Source organism: Jaculus jaculus, chromosome 3, assembly GCF_020740685.1.
Source record: "Jaculus jaculus isolate mJacJac1 chromosome 3, mJacJac1.mat.Y.cur, whole genome shotgun sequence".
Lineage (NCBI taxonomy): Eukaryota > Metazoa > Chordata > Mammalia > Rodentia > Dipodidae > Jaculus > Jaculus jaculus.
The window spans coordinates 171,647,789-171,661,170 of record NC_059104.1 but is presented as its reverse complement, the minus strand read 5'-3'; positions in this window follow the sequence as shown (position 1 = coordinate 171,661,170).

Genomic DNA, 13,382 nt, shown 5'->3' with positions numbered 1-13,382 from the left:
TTAGACTAAAAGGCTGAACCCTCAACAGGACCTTAGGGGGAGGCCCTGAATGGAAGGGCCTTGGAGAGGGTGCGATGAAGCCTAACCTTAAATTTCTCCTGTTTTTCTATTTTTTTTTTCTTTTTTCTTTTCTCTTGGTGCTGGCCTGTAATTCCCTGTAGCAGAATGCATTTAACACCCACAATGAGCTATTGATCAGAGAGACCTACAAGGTCTCCCAAAGCAAACAAGACAGACTTCTGTCAGAGCACTTGATTACCCAGCAGAGGTTAACGGTAAGACCCTACTGCTGAAGACACCATATGCTGTTGGCATGGGCCATGGAGAGACCTAGTTGGAATCCGGAGGAGAACCAGTACCCAGACAATTAGCCCATCTAGTGCTGGAAGGCTCTACATGAGCTACTAGGGGAAAATGGCCAACATTTGTCCGAGCAACTCAAAGTCTAAGCTACTCAGAAGCAAACAACCTGATGTGATGCTCACACAAGTGCAATAGTGGCACACAGCCTTGGTGGGTAATCAACTGCTCTTGGATTGGCTAGCAGATCCACTCAGTGGAAAGGAAACAGTATCTGGAACTGGGAAACAAGTCAGAATCATATCTAGATAATGATTTTGCTTTCCATTGTCAAGCTCCCACTAATCTTGGGCTATATGGGGGTCAACACCATTTAAATTCTCTCTAAGAATGGTTATCCAATTTAACTGTTGCTGACTTCCCTCTCCCTTGGAGAATCTGCTTCTCTTTTTCAGGTGGGAGTGGGGCCTGAGGAGAGAAACCACCCAGCACACTTCGCCCCTGCCCCAGCTGAAACATAGAGGAATTAGGGAAATGAGCAAGAGTGCTGCTTTCTTAGTGAATCTGACACCAGCACAAGGGTGAAAGAGATAGATACTGATGACATTCAACACCTACCAAACAAAATGATCCAGATGCTCCTGAGTGCCCATCCCTGAAGTAGACTTAAAAGGCACTCAACATGGCTCAGGGAATTTTGTGGAAGAGGGGGGTGGAAAAAATGTTAGAGCCACAAGTTGGGACATTATGCACAGAGACATTGCCTCTTCCCCATAACTGTCTGCTGCCCCAACAATGCATGATCTACAATCCTCATGGGGTTGACCTGCATCTCCAATGAAGAAGGCCTCTTTGGAAAAGGGGCAGGGATGAGGGAAAGGATAGTACCAACATGTGTTGTTTATATACTAAGTATGTCCATATCTAATAAAGATAAATTTTTCAAAAGCCTCCAACAATCCTAAAGGCCTCTGGGGACAATGACCTTTGGCCTACATGAAAGTCATGCCCCATCTCTTGGCCACACCTGCCTTTGCCTGAACTTGGCGCTTCTCAACTCTTTCTCCTACCCTTCTTCCTGCCAATTAGGGTTCTTTCCCAAAATCAAAACTGCTCCCAGAGGTGGGATTTTCCACCCCAGGAGATATTCACAGGATCTTTAAAAGGAGGCCTGGCATAGTAGAAAGAACAGATGATTCACTCCCCCAAGGCTTGTTTCCCTCCTCTGTGGATTTGTTGGTTTGGGGGTATTGGGGGGAGGGCCAGTGGGTTTTTTGTTGTTGTTTGTTTGTTTGCTTGCTTGTTTGTTTGTTTTCCTAGTAGGGTCTCACTCTAGCTTAGGCTGACCTGGAATTTGCAATGAAGTATCGGGGTGGCCTCAAACTCATGGCGATCCTCCTACCTGTGCCTCCAGAGTGCTGGGATTAAAGGCCTGCGCCACCATGCCCCGCTCCCTCTTCTGTTTTGCAGAGGTAGCGATTATACCTGCATCTCAGTGCTTTTATGAGAACTGTGTGCAATTACCCCTAGATGACACTCAGTACAGAATATGAGGCCAGCAAGTACTTGTCAATCTACTGTGGAAGGGAGGCAGTAACAATTTAAGAGTGCCCTTTGGAGCCATGACAAGTGAACAAAATTATTTTTTCTCTCTCCCTCCCCCTCCCCCACCTCTCTCTCTCTCTCTCTCTCTCTCTCTCTCTCTCTCTCTCTCTCTCCCTCGCTCGCTCTCTCTCTCGCTCTCGCTCGCTCTGTAGCCATCTCCATGCCTCAGCTTTCTGAGTGCTATTTACTGGGTGGCATTAGCCTGGAAGCTTAGAATTTAAGACCAGGGCTTTCAAGTTTCCCACTCAGCTTCCCTTACTCCTCCCAGCAGCAGGATCAAGGCTGGAGGACAAGGACAGAAAGCGAGCACAGATGGCGAAGGAGGGGGAGATCCTGATGAGATAGAAATGGGACTGAAGTGACTCCTCTGCACCCTGCAGGAAGAAAGAGAAGAGCAATGGCCACCGATCACTGATGCGGCTCTGTCGCACAGATGAGGATTCTTGGAGGGTATTTACCTTTCTGTTCCCATTACCTGGAAGGACCTCCTGGGTCCCTGGGGAGCCAAGTCAACTCATAGAGGTGATTCTAGACAGTTCCTTCTGTGGGAGGCCTCTGACACTGGGAGTCTCGGGAGAGCTCTCACTGCAGTGAAAGTGTCTTTCCCAGCGAAACAGGGTCTCCAGGGACTGAGGACCATAAAAACACTGTCCAGTTCCCAGCTTTGTTTACATTGGCCTGGTTGGTGGAGGGCAGCCATTTAGGTAGCCAGTCCCCGCTGAGAGTCACAGGGCAAGGTTGCCCAATCAATAGGGCAGCTCCCATCCCACAGTAATTTCACACAGCCCTTATATCCAAGCAGCAAACCACTTATCCAAGAAATAAGAGAACCCAGATTTGTTCATTACTGGGAATAGAAATTTTTCTAAAGTATTTTCATTATTAATGGAGGAAATTGACACTCAATAAATATATATATCTCACCAGATTCTACCAGCTTCACATCACATGTTTGGGATTCTTTCCAACAATAATCACTACCAGCTTTCCAAACACATGCCCAAGTTCTGCAGAGTCTCAACTTCCTTTCATATCCTTTTTTAAAAATACAGTATATTAATAATACAAAATAATGAGTTTAATTATGACATTTGAAACACATTCATAACATATTTAGAATCTATTTTATTTATTAAGTATAAACTTAGTATGGACATATCATGTGCTGGTACCACCATTTCCCTCCTTCCTGACCCATTCTTCTGAGGACCCTCCTCAGAGGGATTGCTGGTTTGAATTGATTTCTTTTTTTTTTTTTAATTTTTTTTTTGTTCTTTTTTATTTATTTATTTGAGAGCGACAGACACAGAGAGAAAGACAGATAGAGGGAGAGAGAGAGAATGGGCGCACCAGGGCTTCCAGCCACTGCAAACGAACTCCAGACGCGTGCGCCCCCTTGTGCATCTGGCTAACGTGGGACCTGGGGAACCGAGCCTCGAACCGGGGTCCTTAGGCTTCACAGGCGAGCGCTTAACCGCTAAGCCACCTCTCCAGCCCTTGAATTGATTTCTTAATGGCATTCAATGATAAACATTCAAGAATCATTTACAGGTTTTTCATAGCCTGAAAAATTAAGAAAATACAAAAGTAAACAATACTAGACTCTACAGGGGGTGTCAGATATAAGATAATATTTATTAATACTGAGCCTACGATGGCCCATAAAAAAATCTACAAAGTACAATGAGGAAGAAGAACAGTTTTGGAAGTGAGAAACAGATGCATGGACAAGTTCTATTTGAACTGAGGTCAGATCTAGGTGGAGGCAAGTAAATGGAGAAAAACAGAGGCATAAAATAGAGATGATTTCTGGCTCTGCACAGTCTTCATTGCATAGCACAGACTGTGTCTGCCGTCTGGGTCCTCCTGAGACAACAGCCAAAGTGCCTCACTTTTGGGGATCAGATCTAGTGACTAAATATGAGGAACAATGAAATTGAAGCAGAGGAGAAAGCTAAAACAAAACTTCATTATATGTCTATCACATGTGTCCGTGTGTCCTTCCCTCCCTCCTCTTCCCGCTCATCTCTATTTGCTTTTGGTACTATGTGGAAACTGACTGAGCCACTGGAGCTCCATCATTATTGAGTTTTTAAAGCTTTTGCTTGCTTGCTTCTTGTCCCATCTCTTCTTGCGCCCTCCCTCATCGTAGCTGGCTGTCTGCTTTCGTGTTGCAGCTTTGCTTGCGTCTTTCCCTCCCCTTGTCCGTCACCTCTCATTCCCCGCTCCAATCATAGCCCACACCCAGTCTCACATCCCCCTTGTTCACATGGGGACCAGACCTCTTTCAACATTCTTCCATCAGGTAGTTCATTTTTAAAAGAATTTGTGTGGGAGGGGGTTGATCACAGATGAGCCTAAATAATGGTACCAAACTGCCTGTATTTACTGAAAAGAAAACTAATAAATTAAATTTAAAAATTTTTTTAAAAATGGGCAGTATGGAGCTGGAGAGATAGCTTTATAGGTTAAGGGACCTTCCGACAAAGCCAAAAGATCCAGGTTCAATTCCCTAGTACCTCTGTAAGGAGGTATATGCTTCTGGATCACTATCTATCTATCTATCTATCTATCTATCTATCTATCTATTTATCTGTCTGTCTGTCTGTCTGTCTGCCAGCCTTCCTCTCTCTCTCTGTCTCTCTCTCAGATAGGTAAATAAATAAAATATGTCTTTAAAAATGGGAGAAGAAAAAAAGAATTTGTGTGCTGGAGAGATGGCCAAGCAGTTAAGGTGTTTACCTGTGAAGTCAAAGGACCAAGGTTCAATTCCCCAAGACCCACATAAGCCAGATGCACAAGGTGGCACATGTGTCTGGAGTTTGTTTGCAGTGGCTGAAGTCCTAGCGTACCCATTCTCTCTCTCTCTCTCTCTCTCAATCTCTATCCCTCTCTCTCTCTCTCCATCCATCCATCCATCCATCCATCATTCCCTCTTTATGTCTCTCTCTCACTCTCTCAAATAAATAATTTTTTAAAAAAGAGTTTACATTCTTCCAATCTTGAACAATCAATGGATTGGGTTTTACCCTTAGGGCATCTTTTCTATTGTCCCAGTGTAATAGTGGTAATGCATTTTAACACTTGTAGTCTCTGAGCCTGGGATAGTAAACCTCACTTTTTTTTCTGTGCCTACTTTATATTTTTCATATCTTTTGGCTCTGCATTTTGTTCTCTTTCATTGTGGATTTTAATCAGGGCAGATAAAAGAAGCCAAACCACAGATTCAGTGCAATTCTGTCTTAAAATTTCCTCCATGTAGCACATTAGTAAATGACTTTTAAATTTAATTTTGCTTAGCTTCTCAAGACATGGGCAGAATGCAGCCAGATCCTTTGCTAGAATATCACATGAGCTGTCTCTCGTTCCTGATTGAGTTTTTAGTCCCTTCTAATAACTCATGAGCCAAGACTCCACAGTCCACCTTTCTTTCAGCTTTCCAATCACACCAAAATAACTATTAAGATTTGCTTACAGCACTGTAAGGCTTTTCTAGTCCAACATTTCAAATTTTTCCACTTTCTTCTCACAAACCAGTTCCTTAAAAGATCAAGAACCATGTGGTCAAATTTACTTCAGCAATGCCCCACTTCTCTGTATCTTGGTTCTTTTTTTTCAGTTACTTTCTCATCATTGGAGCAAAATTCCTTACTCAAAGCAACATAAGGAAGGAAAAATGTTCATTTTGAGCTTGGTTCTGTTCCCATCTAGAGATTGGTGGGAAGAGATGTGATGGTTAAGTTTTGTTGTCAACTTGATCTGTTTAGGAATCCACAGATATTCCTCTTGAGTGGGTCTCTTAGTTTCCTTCCAAGAAGGATTCATTGAGAGAGAAAGCCCTTCTCCCAGAGTGAGCCCTTCCCCCCAGAGTGGGCAGCCTCTCTTGGTGGGAGAGTGGACTCATCTAAAGAAGCTCTGGGAGAAAAGAATCCCTTCCTCCCACTTGGCTGCAGTGCTGCTTGCTTCCTTCCAGAGTGGTCTGAAGACCAGTGTGTACTAAACAGCAGCTTTCCAGGTAGCCTCCAGGCCTTCGGTACTGGATTGGGACTGCCGAGGCATCCAGACACACAGACTAAGCAGCCACAGGGTTCCTTGGTACTCAGATATTAAAACTACTTTTGTTGGACTGCTGTAAGCTTATACAATAAATTCCCTTTTAATACAATTCATTCTATCACTTCTGTTCCTCTGGAGAAGCCTCACTAATCGGGGGGGGAGAGGGGAAGGTACATTTTTCTGCCAATTAAGAAACTAAAAGGCAAAAATGTTTTAAAAGAGCAAAGTTAATTTTAAAATGAAAGTGAAGGAATCAGAAAGAACACAGACTCCTCATGGAGGAGGCGATTCCAGAGCTGGAGATCCACTGCCCTAGTGGTAGCTGGGCTTTCATTGAACAAGAGAAGCATTCCCCATCTGGAGCCCATGATTGGTTGACAAAGGAACTGATTGGCCCACAATGCAGCCACCAATGTGCAGGTCCCAGAAAATCTGCCAAGCAAGCTCTCAGGCTGAAAAATTCACTTATGCAGCAAAGAAGAAGTAGGAATTGAACCACCTTCTGCACCATCTTGGGTTTCCATCTTGGAGACAGGCACTCTCAAATATAGCCACCTATCAAGGGACAAGTTTTTCCCTGTCTTCCTAGCTCCTAAGTGTCTCCTTTCCAGAAGGCAGAGTACACCATGGTGGGGAAAGCATGGCAGGAGCTGAGAGCCTGTGTCACATCACCACGTTAGCAAGAAGGAAGTAGAGAAAGAGAGGACAGCAAGAGAGACCAGGCTATTACAACACAAGGCCCCAGAGTGACATACTTACTCTAGCAAGTATCTATTTCATAAAGGTTCCACAACCTTCTAAAACACCAGCTGGAGATCAAGTACTCAAAAGTTCAGATAATTTCTGTTTCTTTTGCTCTATACCAACCCCAATCCCACTGCCCACTGACATCATGCACACAAGATGGTGCACCCAGGTCTGGTGATTACAGTGGCTGGAGACCATACCATGTCAATTTCCAACCCCTCTCACTCTTGTTCTAGATCTCTGTCATTAAAAAGGGCAGTCTGTTGGGACTACCAGAAAGAGAGAAAGAAAGAAAGAAAGAAAGAAAGAAAGAAAGAAAGAAAGAAAGAAAGAAAGAAAGAAAGAAAGAAGGAAGGAAGGAAGGAAGGAAGGAAGGAAGGAAGGAAGGAAGGAAGGAAGGAAGGAAGGAAGGAAGGAAGGAAGGAAGGAAGGAAGGAAGGAAAGAGGGAGGGAGGGAGGGAGGGAGGGAGGGAGGGAGGGAGGGAGGGAGGGAGGGAGGGAGGGAGGGAAGAAGAGAAAGGTAGCCAGGCCAGGTCCTGGTCATCCTGGGAAATATGGCCAAATCAAAGATGAGAATGAGTCCAATAGGAAGTAATTCATACTCCTGTTTAATCTTTATAAAGAACTAAACACAGCAGTCCTACAGAAGTTCTATAAGAAACTAGGCAGGATGGAAAGGGTACTCATATGTACTGAGAAATTTGTAACAAATATGAATCCAAGTCTGACTGACTCAAAATTCATGTTCTTTCCTTTTGCAAGTTTTAAATATGGGCAGAATATGTGTTAGCCCCAGTCATGGGATTCGAGCCCTCAATCCTGATGTTTTCCCAAAATGAGAGCTAAGTACTTAGTACAGTCTTTGGGCCCTTCAGAAGTCCATTCCTGAGCTGGAGAGATGGATTAGCAGTTAAGGGACTTGCCTGGAAGGCCTAAGGACCCAGGTTCAACTCCCCAGACTCCATGTGAGCCAGACACACAAGGTGACACATGTGCCAGGTTGCACATGTTCACAAGGTGGCCCACACATCTGGAGTTCAATTACAGTGTCTGGAGACCCTGGCATGCCTATTCTCTCTCTTTATCTCTATCTCTCTATCTCTGTCTCTCTCATAAAAAAGGACAATCTGTTGAGCTTGCCCCCTGCAAAAAAAAAAAAAAGTCCATTCCCTTTAAATCTCCCTAAAACTTCCCCTAACTCCCTTGACCGGGGTTAGGCTACCATTGGATTCCCAACTCAATTTCTTTATTTCCCTAACCTCTGCAAATTCTGGAAGTTCTTAAAGTACTCATCCTGTACATGGCCCAGAGAAGCCTTCAAGAATATTATCCTGGGAAAATTTCAAAACCATATGGACCATGCATGTTGATAATGTCTGAAGATAATTTAAAACTGATGGGCTATTGTGAAGTCTATGATTCTGAACTCATTTTTGCTCTAACAGTTTAATTCCTACAAATGTTTTACCTTTGATTTAAGAACCAGCCACAACTTTTCTACTCCCTCAAAGCCCTGAGTAGAATAACTGTTCTGTCTCAAGTCTAGCCTTCCTGGAGACAGGTGGTCCTGCCAAGGTGACCTGTGTAAGAGATAAATCTTGGTACTTCTGCTGACAACCTGGGATTCTGTAGTATGTGCGTGTCATAGCAGCCTGGAACAAGCCAGAGTAAGTACCTGGGCAGCAACAAAACCTTCTCTCCACTTTCCAGAGGAGTGGCTGCCATATCAGCCTCAGAGGGTGATGTCAGTGGGAGGGAGCCAGGCATAAAGAAAAAGAAAAAGAAATTATCTGGGACAATGAGAAACAGTAGGCTGAGAACAAGAAGAAAGGCTGAAGGAGATTCTGTCCCTTGATATAGAGTTTACAACTCATATATGAACTGGAATCCTGAACCATATTTCCAGAGAGAGAGAAGAGCCTCACAGTATCTCAAAACAGGTAGAGGATGAGAAGTTCTCTTTCCATCTGGCATTTTGTCATCCGAGCACCTGTTCGTCAACTCTGTTGCCATTTTATTTACTTCCCTATAGGAACTCCTGGCCACACTTTACCAGCTGAGAGGGAATCCAGGATGCCCACTGGTTACTTCAAAATAATCCTTGTTTCCAGAATTCTATGAAACAAGGAGTGGGGGGAGCTGGGCAGCCTCGCCTTTCCTCACTGCTTTCAATATTTTTCTCTTTCATTTTCCTAGAATCTCTACATCTACTGTAGCTTTGCATGTAGAATTTTTCCAGAAAGCAAGAGTAGAAAGCATACCTGGGGCAGGATATTTGCAATGGTTCCTTATATAACCATTTCACATTTCACAGTTTATTTTATCAATCCTATCTTGGTCTTTTTGAAGTGAATCTGTAGTACTTTTCTCTCTTCAAGAAATAAACTATCCCTGTGAACTTCACCACTCTTCCTATTTTTATCCAAAACAGTATTTTTTCATCCATTATATCCTATCCTGTTCTTCCATCATTGTGACTTTTCATTTTTACTGTCACAAATAAGATTTTAGAGAAAGTAAGATAAATATTTTACATAAATCTTCACATTTTAATCTTTCCACTAATGTTGTACCTTGTTAGAGAGGAACAGTACTTATTTGACTCATGTTTGTTATAAAAAAAAATTCAAACATATTCAAAATTAGAGAGAGGATCCACGGATATTCCTCCATCTCTATAGGACTGATAATAAGCAGCGGCTCAGCCACTCTTGTATCTGAAATATCTCCACCCCTAATTATCTAGGAATCAATTTATATTTTAAAACTATCTCTAGATATTAAAACATAACTGTAATTACCCCACAATGATTGCCACTACCCCGCTGAAGAGGGTCCTCAGTAGAATGGGGGTGGAGGACAGAGGACAAAAGAAAACAGGTTGATGGAAATATGACTAATTCACTGTATGTTCATAATTAAAGCCATAGGCTTGTGACTAGGTTTTTAGTATCAAGCCTGAACTCCCGCCCATGGAGCAGACCTCAAATCCAGTCAGAAAGTAGTTGTCCACCTCCATAACAATCATTCCATGATGACACAATTGGGCACACCCGCCAAACTGGTCAGTTGTGTACCATACAGGATCCACTCTGGGTGAGACTACTAATGACTTTTCTCCCCCAGAACTTACCAGGGCTATGAAAACTAGCTAGTAGGGAAGAGGCTTCCAGCTCAGTTCCAGGTTTTTGATTGTGTGTGTGTGTGTGTGTGTGTGTGTGTGTGTGTGTGTGTCCTACTAAACTAAAGCACATGCTAATATTCAGAAATAGGGTCTTCCCATCTGGTGCATGAAACCTTTTTTCCCTGGAGAGACACAAACACGTGTCTATTGATTCCAGATAGACCAAAGCACAACTGCACCAAAATCCAATCCGTGGGGCTAATGAGTTCATCAGGGTCAATTACAATAGCACTGACGACCCTGAGGCGGCTGGGTTACCAGAAAGCCCGTGCCAGCATAAGTGAACGCTCACAGAAACTTCATCTCTGGAGCGCACCCCACAGTTTGAGGGTCTTCACCAGCAGCTTCCTTCTTCTCTCACCTTGAAGAAGACTCGTGACATGTTGCATTCAGCGATTGAGGAAGACTCTTAATGACCATTCAGCTTTTCCAGTCTTGTTTACCTCTTAGGTCACCTGAGCCTCCCCTCCCCCTCCTCCAACTAGGAGGGAATGTTTCAATTCAGAGGAAATGGCAACACAGCAGGGGGTCCTGAGAGAGAGCGCCCCCTGACCAGCAACTCTCGGCAAGGTATCTCACCCCTGGCTCTGGGATTTTTCTTTAATAACCTATTGCTTAAAAGAGCAGCATTATCTACCTGTGCTTATTACTTCCATTCAAACTCTTTTTATATTATGATTATACTCTTAACTAGCTAACAAAGAAGTAGGTTTTTACATGTTTTAAAAAAGTATTTTATTTATTGGGCTGGAGAGATAGCTTAGCAGTTAAAGCCCTTGCCTCTGAAGCCTAAGGACCCATGTTTGACCCTCCAAGTCCCACGTAAGCCAGACGCACAAGGTGACACAAGCTCACAAGGTCACCCACGAGCACAAGGTGGTGCACACGTCTGGAGTTCAGCTGAAGTTGCTGAAGGCCCTGACATGCTTCTCTGTGTGTATCTTCCTCTTTCTCTGTATATATCTTCCCCTCTCTCTCTCTCATAAACTTGTTTTAAAATCTTTTATTTATTTATTTGACAGAGTAAGAGAAAGGGAGAGTGAAAATGTTGCATGCCAGGGTTTCCTGCATCTGCAAACAAACTCAACACATGCAGCACTGTGTACACGTGGCTTTACATTGCTATACATGGGGTATTAAACCTATCCACAGTGGGTATAGGTTCCTTGCTCATTGTTCTGTCCTATACCCTGATCCTGCATACTGTGATGGGGCTGGCCTCTCCCAAGGAGTGCCTCTGCACCCTCAACACCTGCGTTTCTCACATCGTAGCTGTCCTGGTCTTCTATATCCCAGTCATAGGTGTGTCTATGATCCACCATTTTGGAAGGCATCCGCCCCACGTTGTGCACGCTCTTGTTGCCTGTGTGTACCTGGTGGTGCCTCCTGAGCTCAACCCCATCATCTACAGTGTCAAGTCCAAGCCCATCAGAGGGGCCATGCTCAAGGTGCTGAGAGGAAAAGGCCAGAGCTGATAACACAAGATTCTTACTGAGACTGTAAAGAGACTGGTGAACAACAACTAGGAAAATTCTAGTCTGCATCAAGACATACTCATAGATTTGTTGTGGACATTGATCAAGAAAGGGATAGGATTGTGGTGAGAAACTGTTACTACATTTTTTAAAATATTTTATTCATTTATTTGTAAGCAGAGACAGTGAAAGACAAAGAAAATGGGCACACCAGGAATTCTAGGGGCTACAAATAAATTCCAGTTGCATGTGCCACTTTGTGCATCTGGCTTATGTGGGTACTGGGCAATTGAACCTGGGTCCTTTGGTTTTGCAGGTAGTGGTGGTTTGTTCTGAATGCTTGGTTATCAGCTAATGGATATTTGGGAATTAACACCTCCTGAAGGGTGTGTATTGTTGGGGGTGGGATTATGAGTGTTATAGCCAGTTTTCCCATGCCAGTGTTTGGCACACTCTCCTGTTGCTATGATCCACCCTCTGCTCATGCAGTCATTTTCTCTGCCATCATGGAGCTTCCCCTCAAGGGTAGAAGCCAAAAGAAACCTCATTTTCCCACAAGCTGCTCTTGTTTGGGTGATTTCTACCAGCAATTCAAACCTGCAACACAGGCAAATACCTTAACTTCTAAGCCATCTCTCCAGTCCCCAACTGTTACTTCTTTTATATTTTATTATGCTGGTGATCATACCCAAGACCTCTTACATGCTAAGTAACCTCTCTATCACAGAAAAAAAATATTTTTGTTCATTTATTATCTAATTTATTCCTCATGTATTTCAATGCAAACTTTTTTCTGTTAGACAGCACAAAAAATTATTTCTATGCTACCTTGCCTTTCAAAGCTCAAATGGCAGTATATAGGCAAAGACGTGTCAATGAAAAATGTTTAATATGGAATGATAACTACATAGGGGAAGAACTTTTTACATGTTTATCATTTGTTCTTTCTATGATTAAATGAGAATTGTAGCTATACAAGCATTATATACTAAGCAATATGCATCATAATATGTAGCAAATCCCAATAAACGTTTACTACTCTTGTTACTATATTAATCATTCATTTGATTATTAAAATGAGATTCCTTAAAATTTTTCTACTCACAGTCCTTTTTAAAATATTTATCTGTGTGTGTCAGAGAGAGAGAGAAAGCACATAGGTACATTAGGACCTCCTGACACTGAAAACAAACTCCAGACACATGCACAACTTCTTGTGTCTGGCTTTACATGAGTACTGGGGAACTGAACCTGAGCTATAAGGCTTTGCAAGCAAGTAAGTGTCTTTAACTGTTGAACCATCTCTCAAGCCCTCGCTATCCTTTTTTGCCTGAGAAATTTTTATACAACCCTGAATATTTAGGTACACATGCCTCTCAGACCATGTTCTAGTCTAAAGGGAAAATGCAATCCTAAAAGAATTTAGGTCCTTTACACAGAATTTATTATCACTGGACCTGTATTCTAGTGAGTAACCAATTTACATGTGGCTTAGGTAGATTGATTGAGGCAACTTAAGAAACCTGTAGGTAAAGTTGAAGTGGAGCAAAAGAGGTGGTCGTATATATTGAGGACAAGGATAAAAGCCAACCAAGTTTCTTAAATAAAATAAAGCTATAAGGGACAAATGATATTATGAGAGCCAACTCTCTTCCAGGAGATGGGTTACCTCCATCTGCCCAGGCCCAGAAGTCATTGCAGGGGAAGTGGTGACATGAATACTGCTCTCACAGCCAGCCTGAAAGCCAGGTCCAGGGAAATGGTGATAGACACTGTAGTCACTAAACCTCATCAAAACAGAGATCCAGAGTCTACAGAGAAAGCAACACTAAATCAGATCTCTATCTTGACCACCAAGGTTCAGGGAGCATTATGGAAGCGGGGGGAGATTGTTAAGAGCCTCAGCTTGGGTGGGAATAGCCTAAAACATTATGATTCCCCCATCCCTGCAGAGATTGACTGAGCCTCTTGGTCCTCACAATAATCCCACCAAAGACACTCATGAGAGTTGGGGT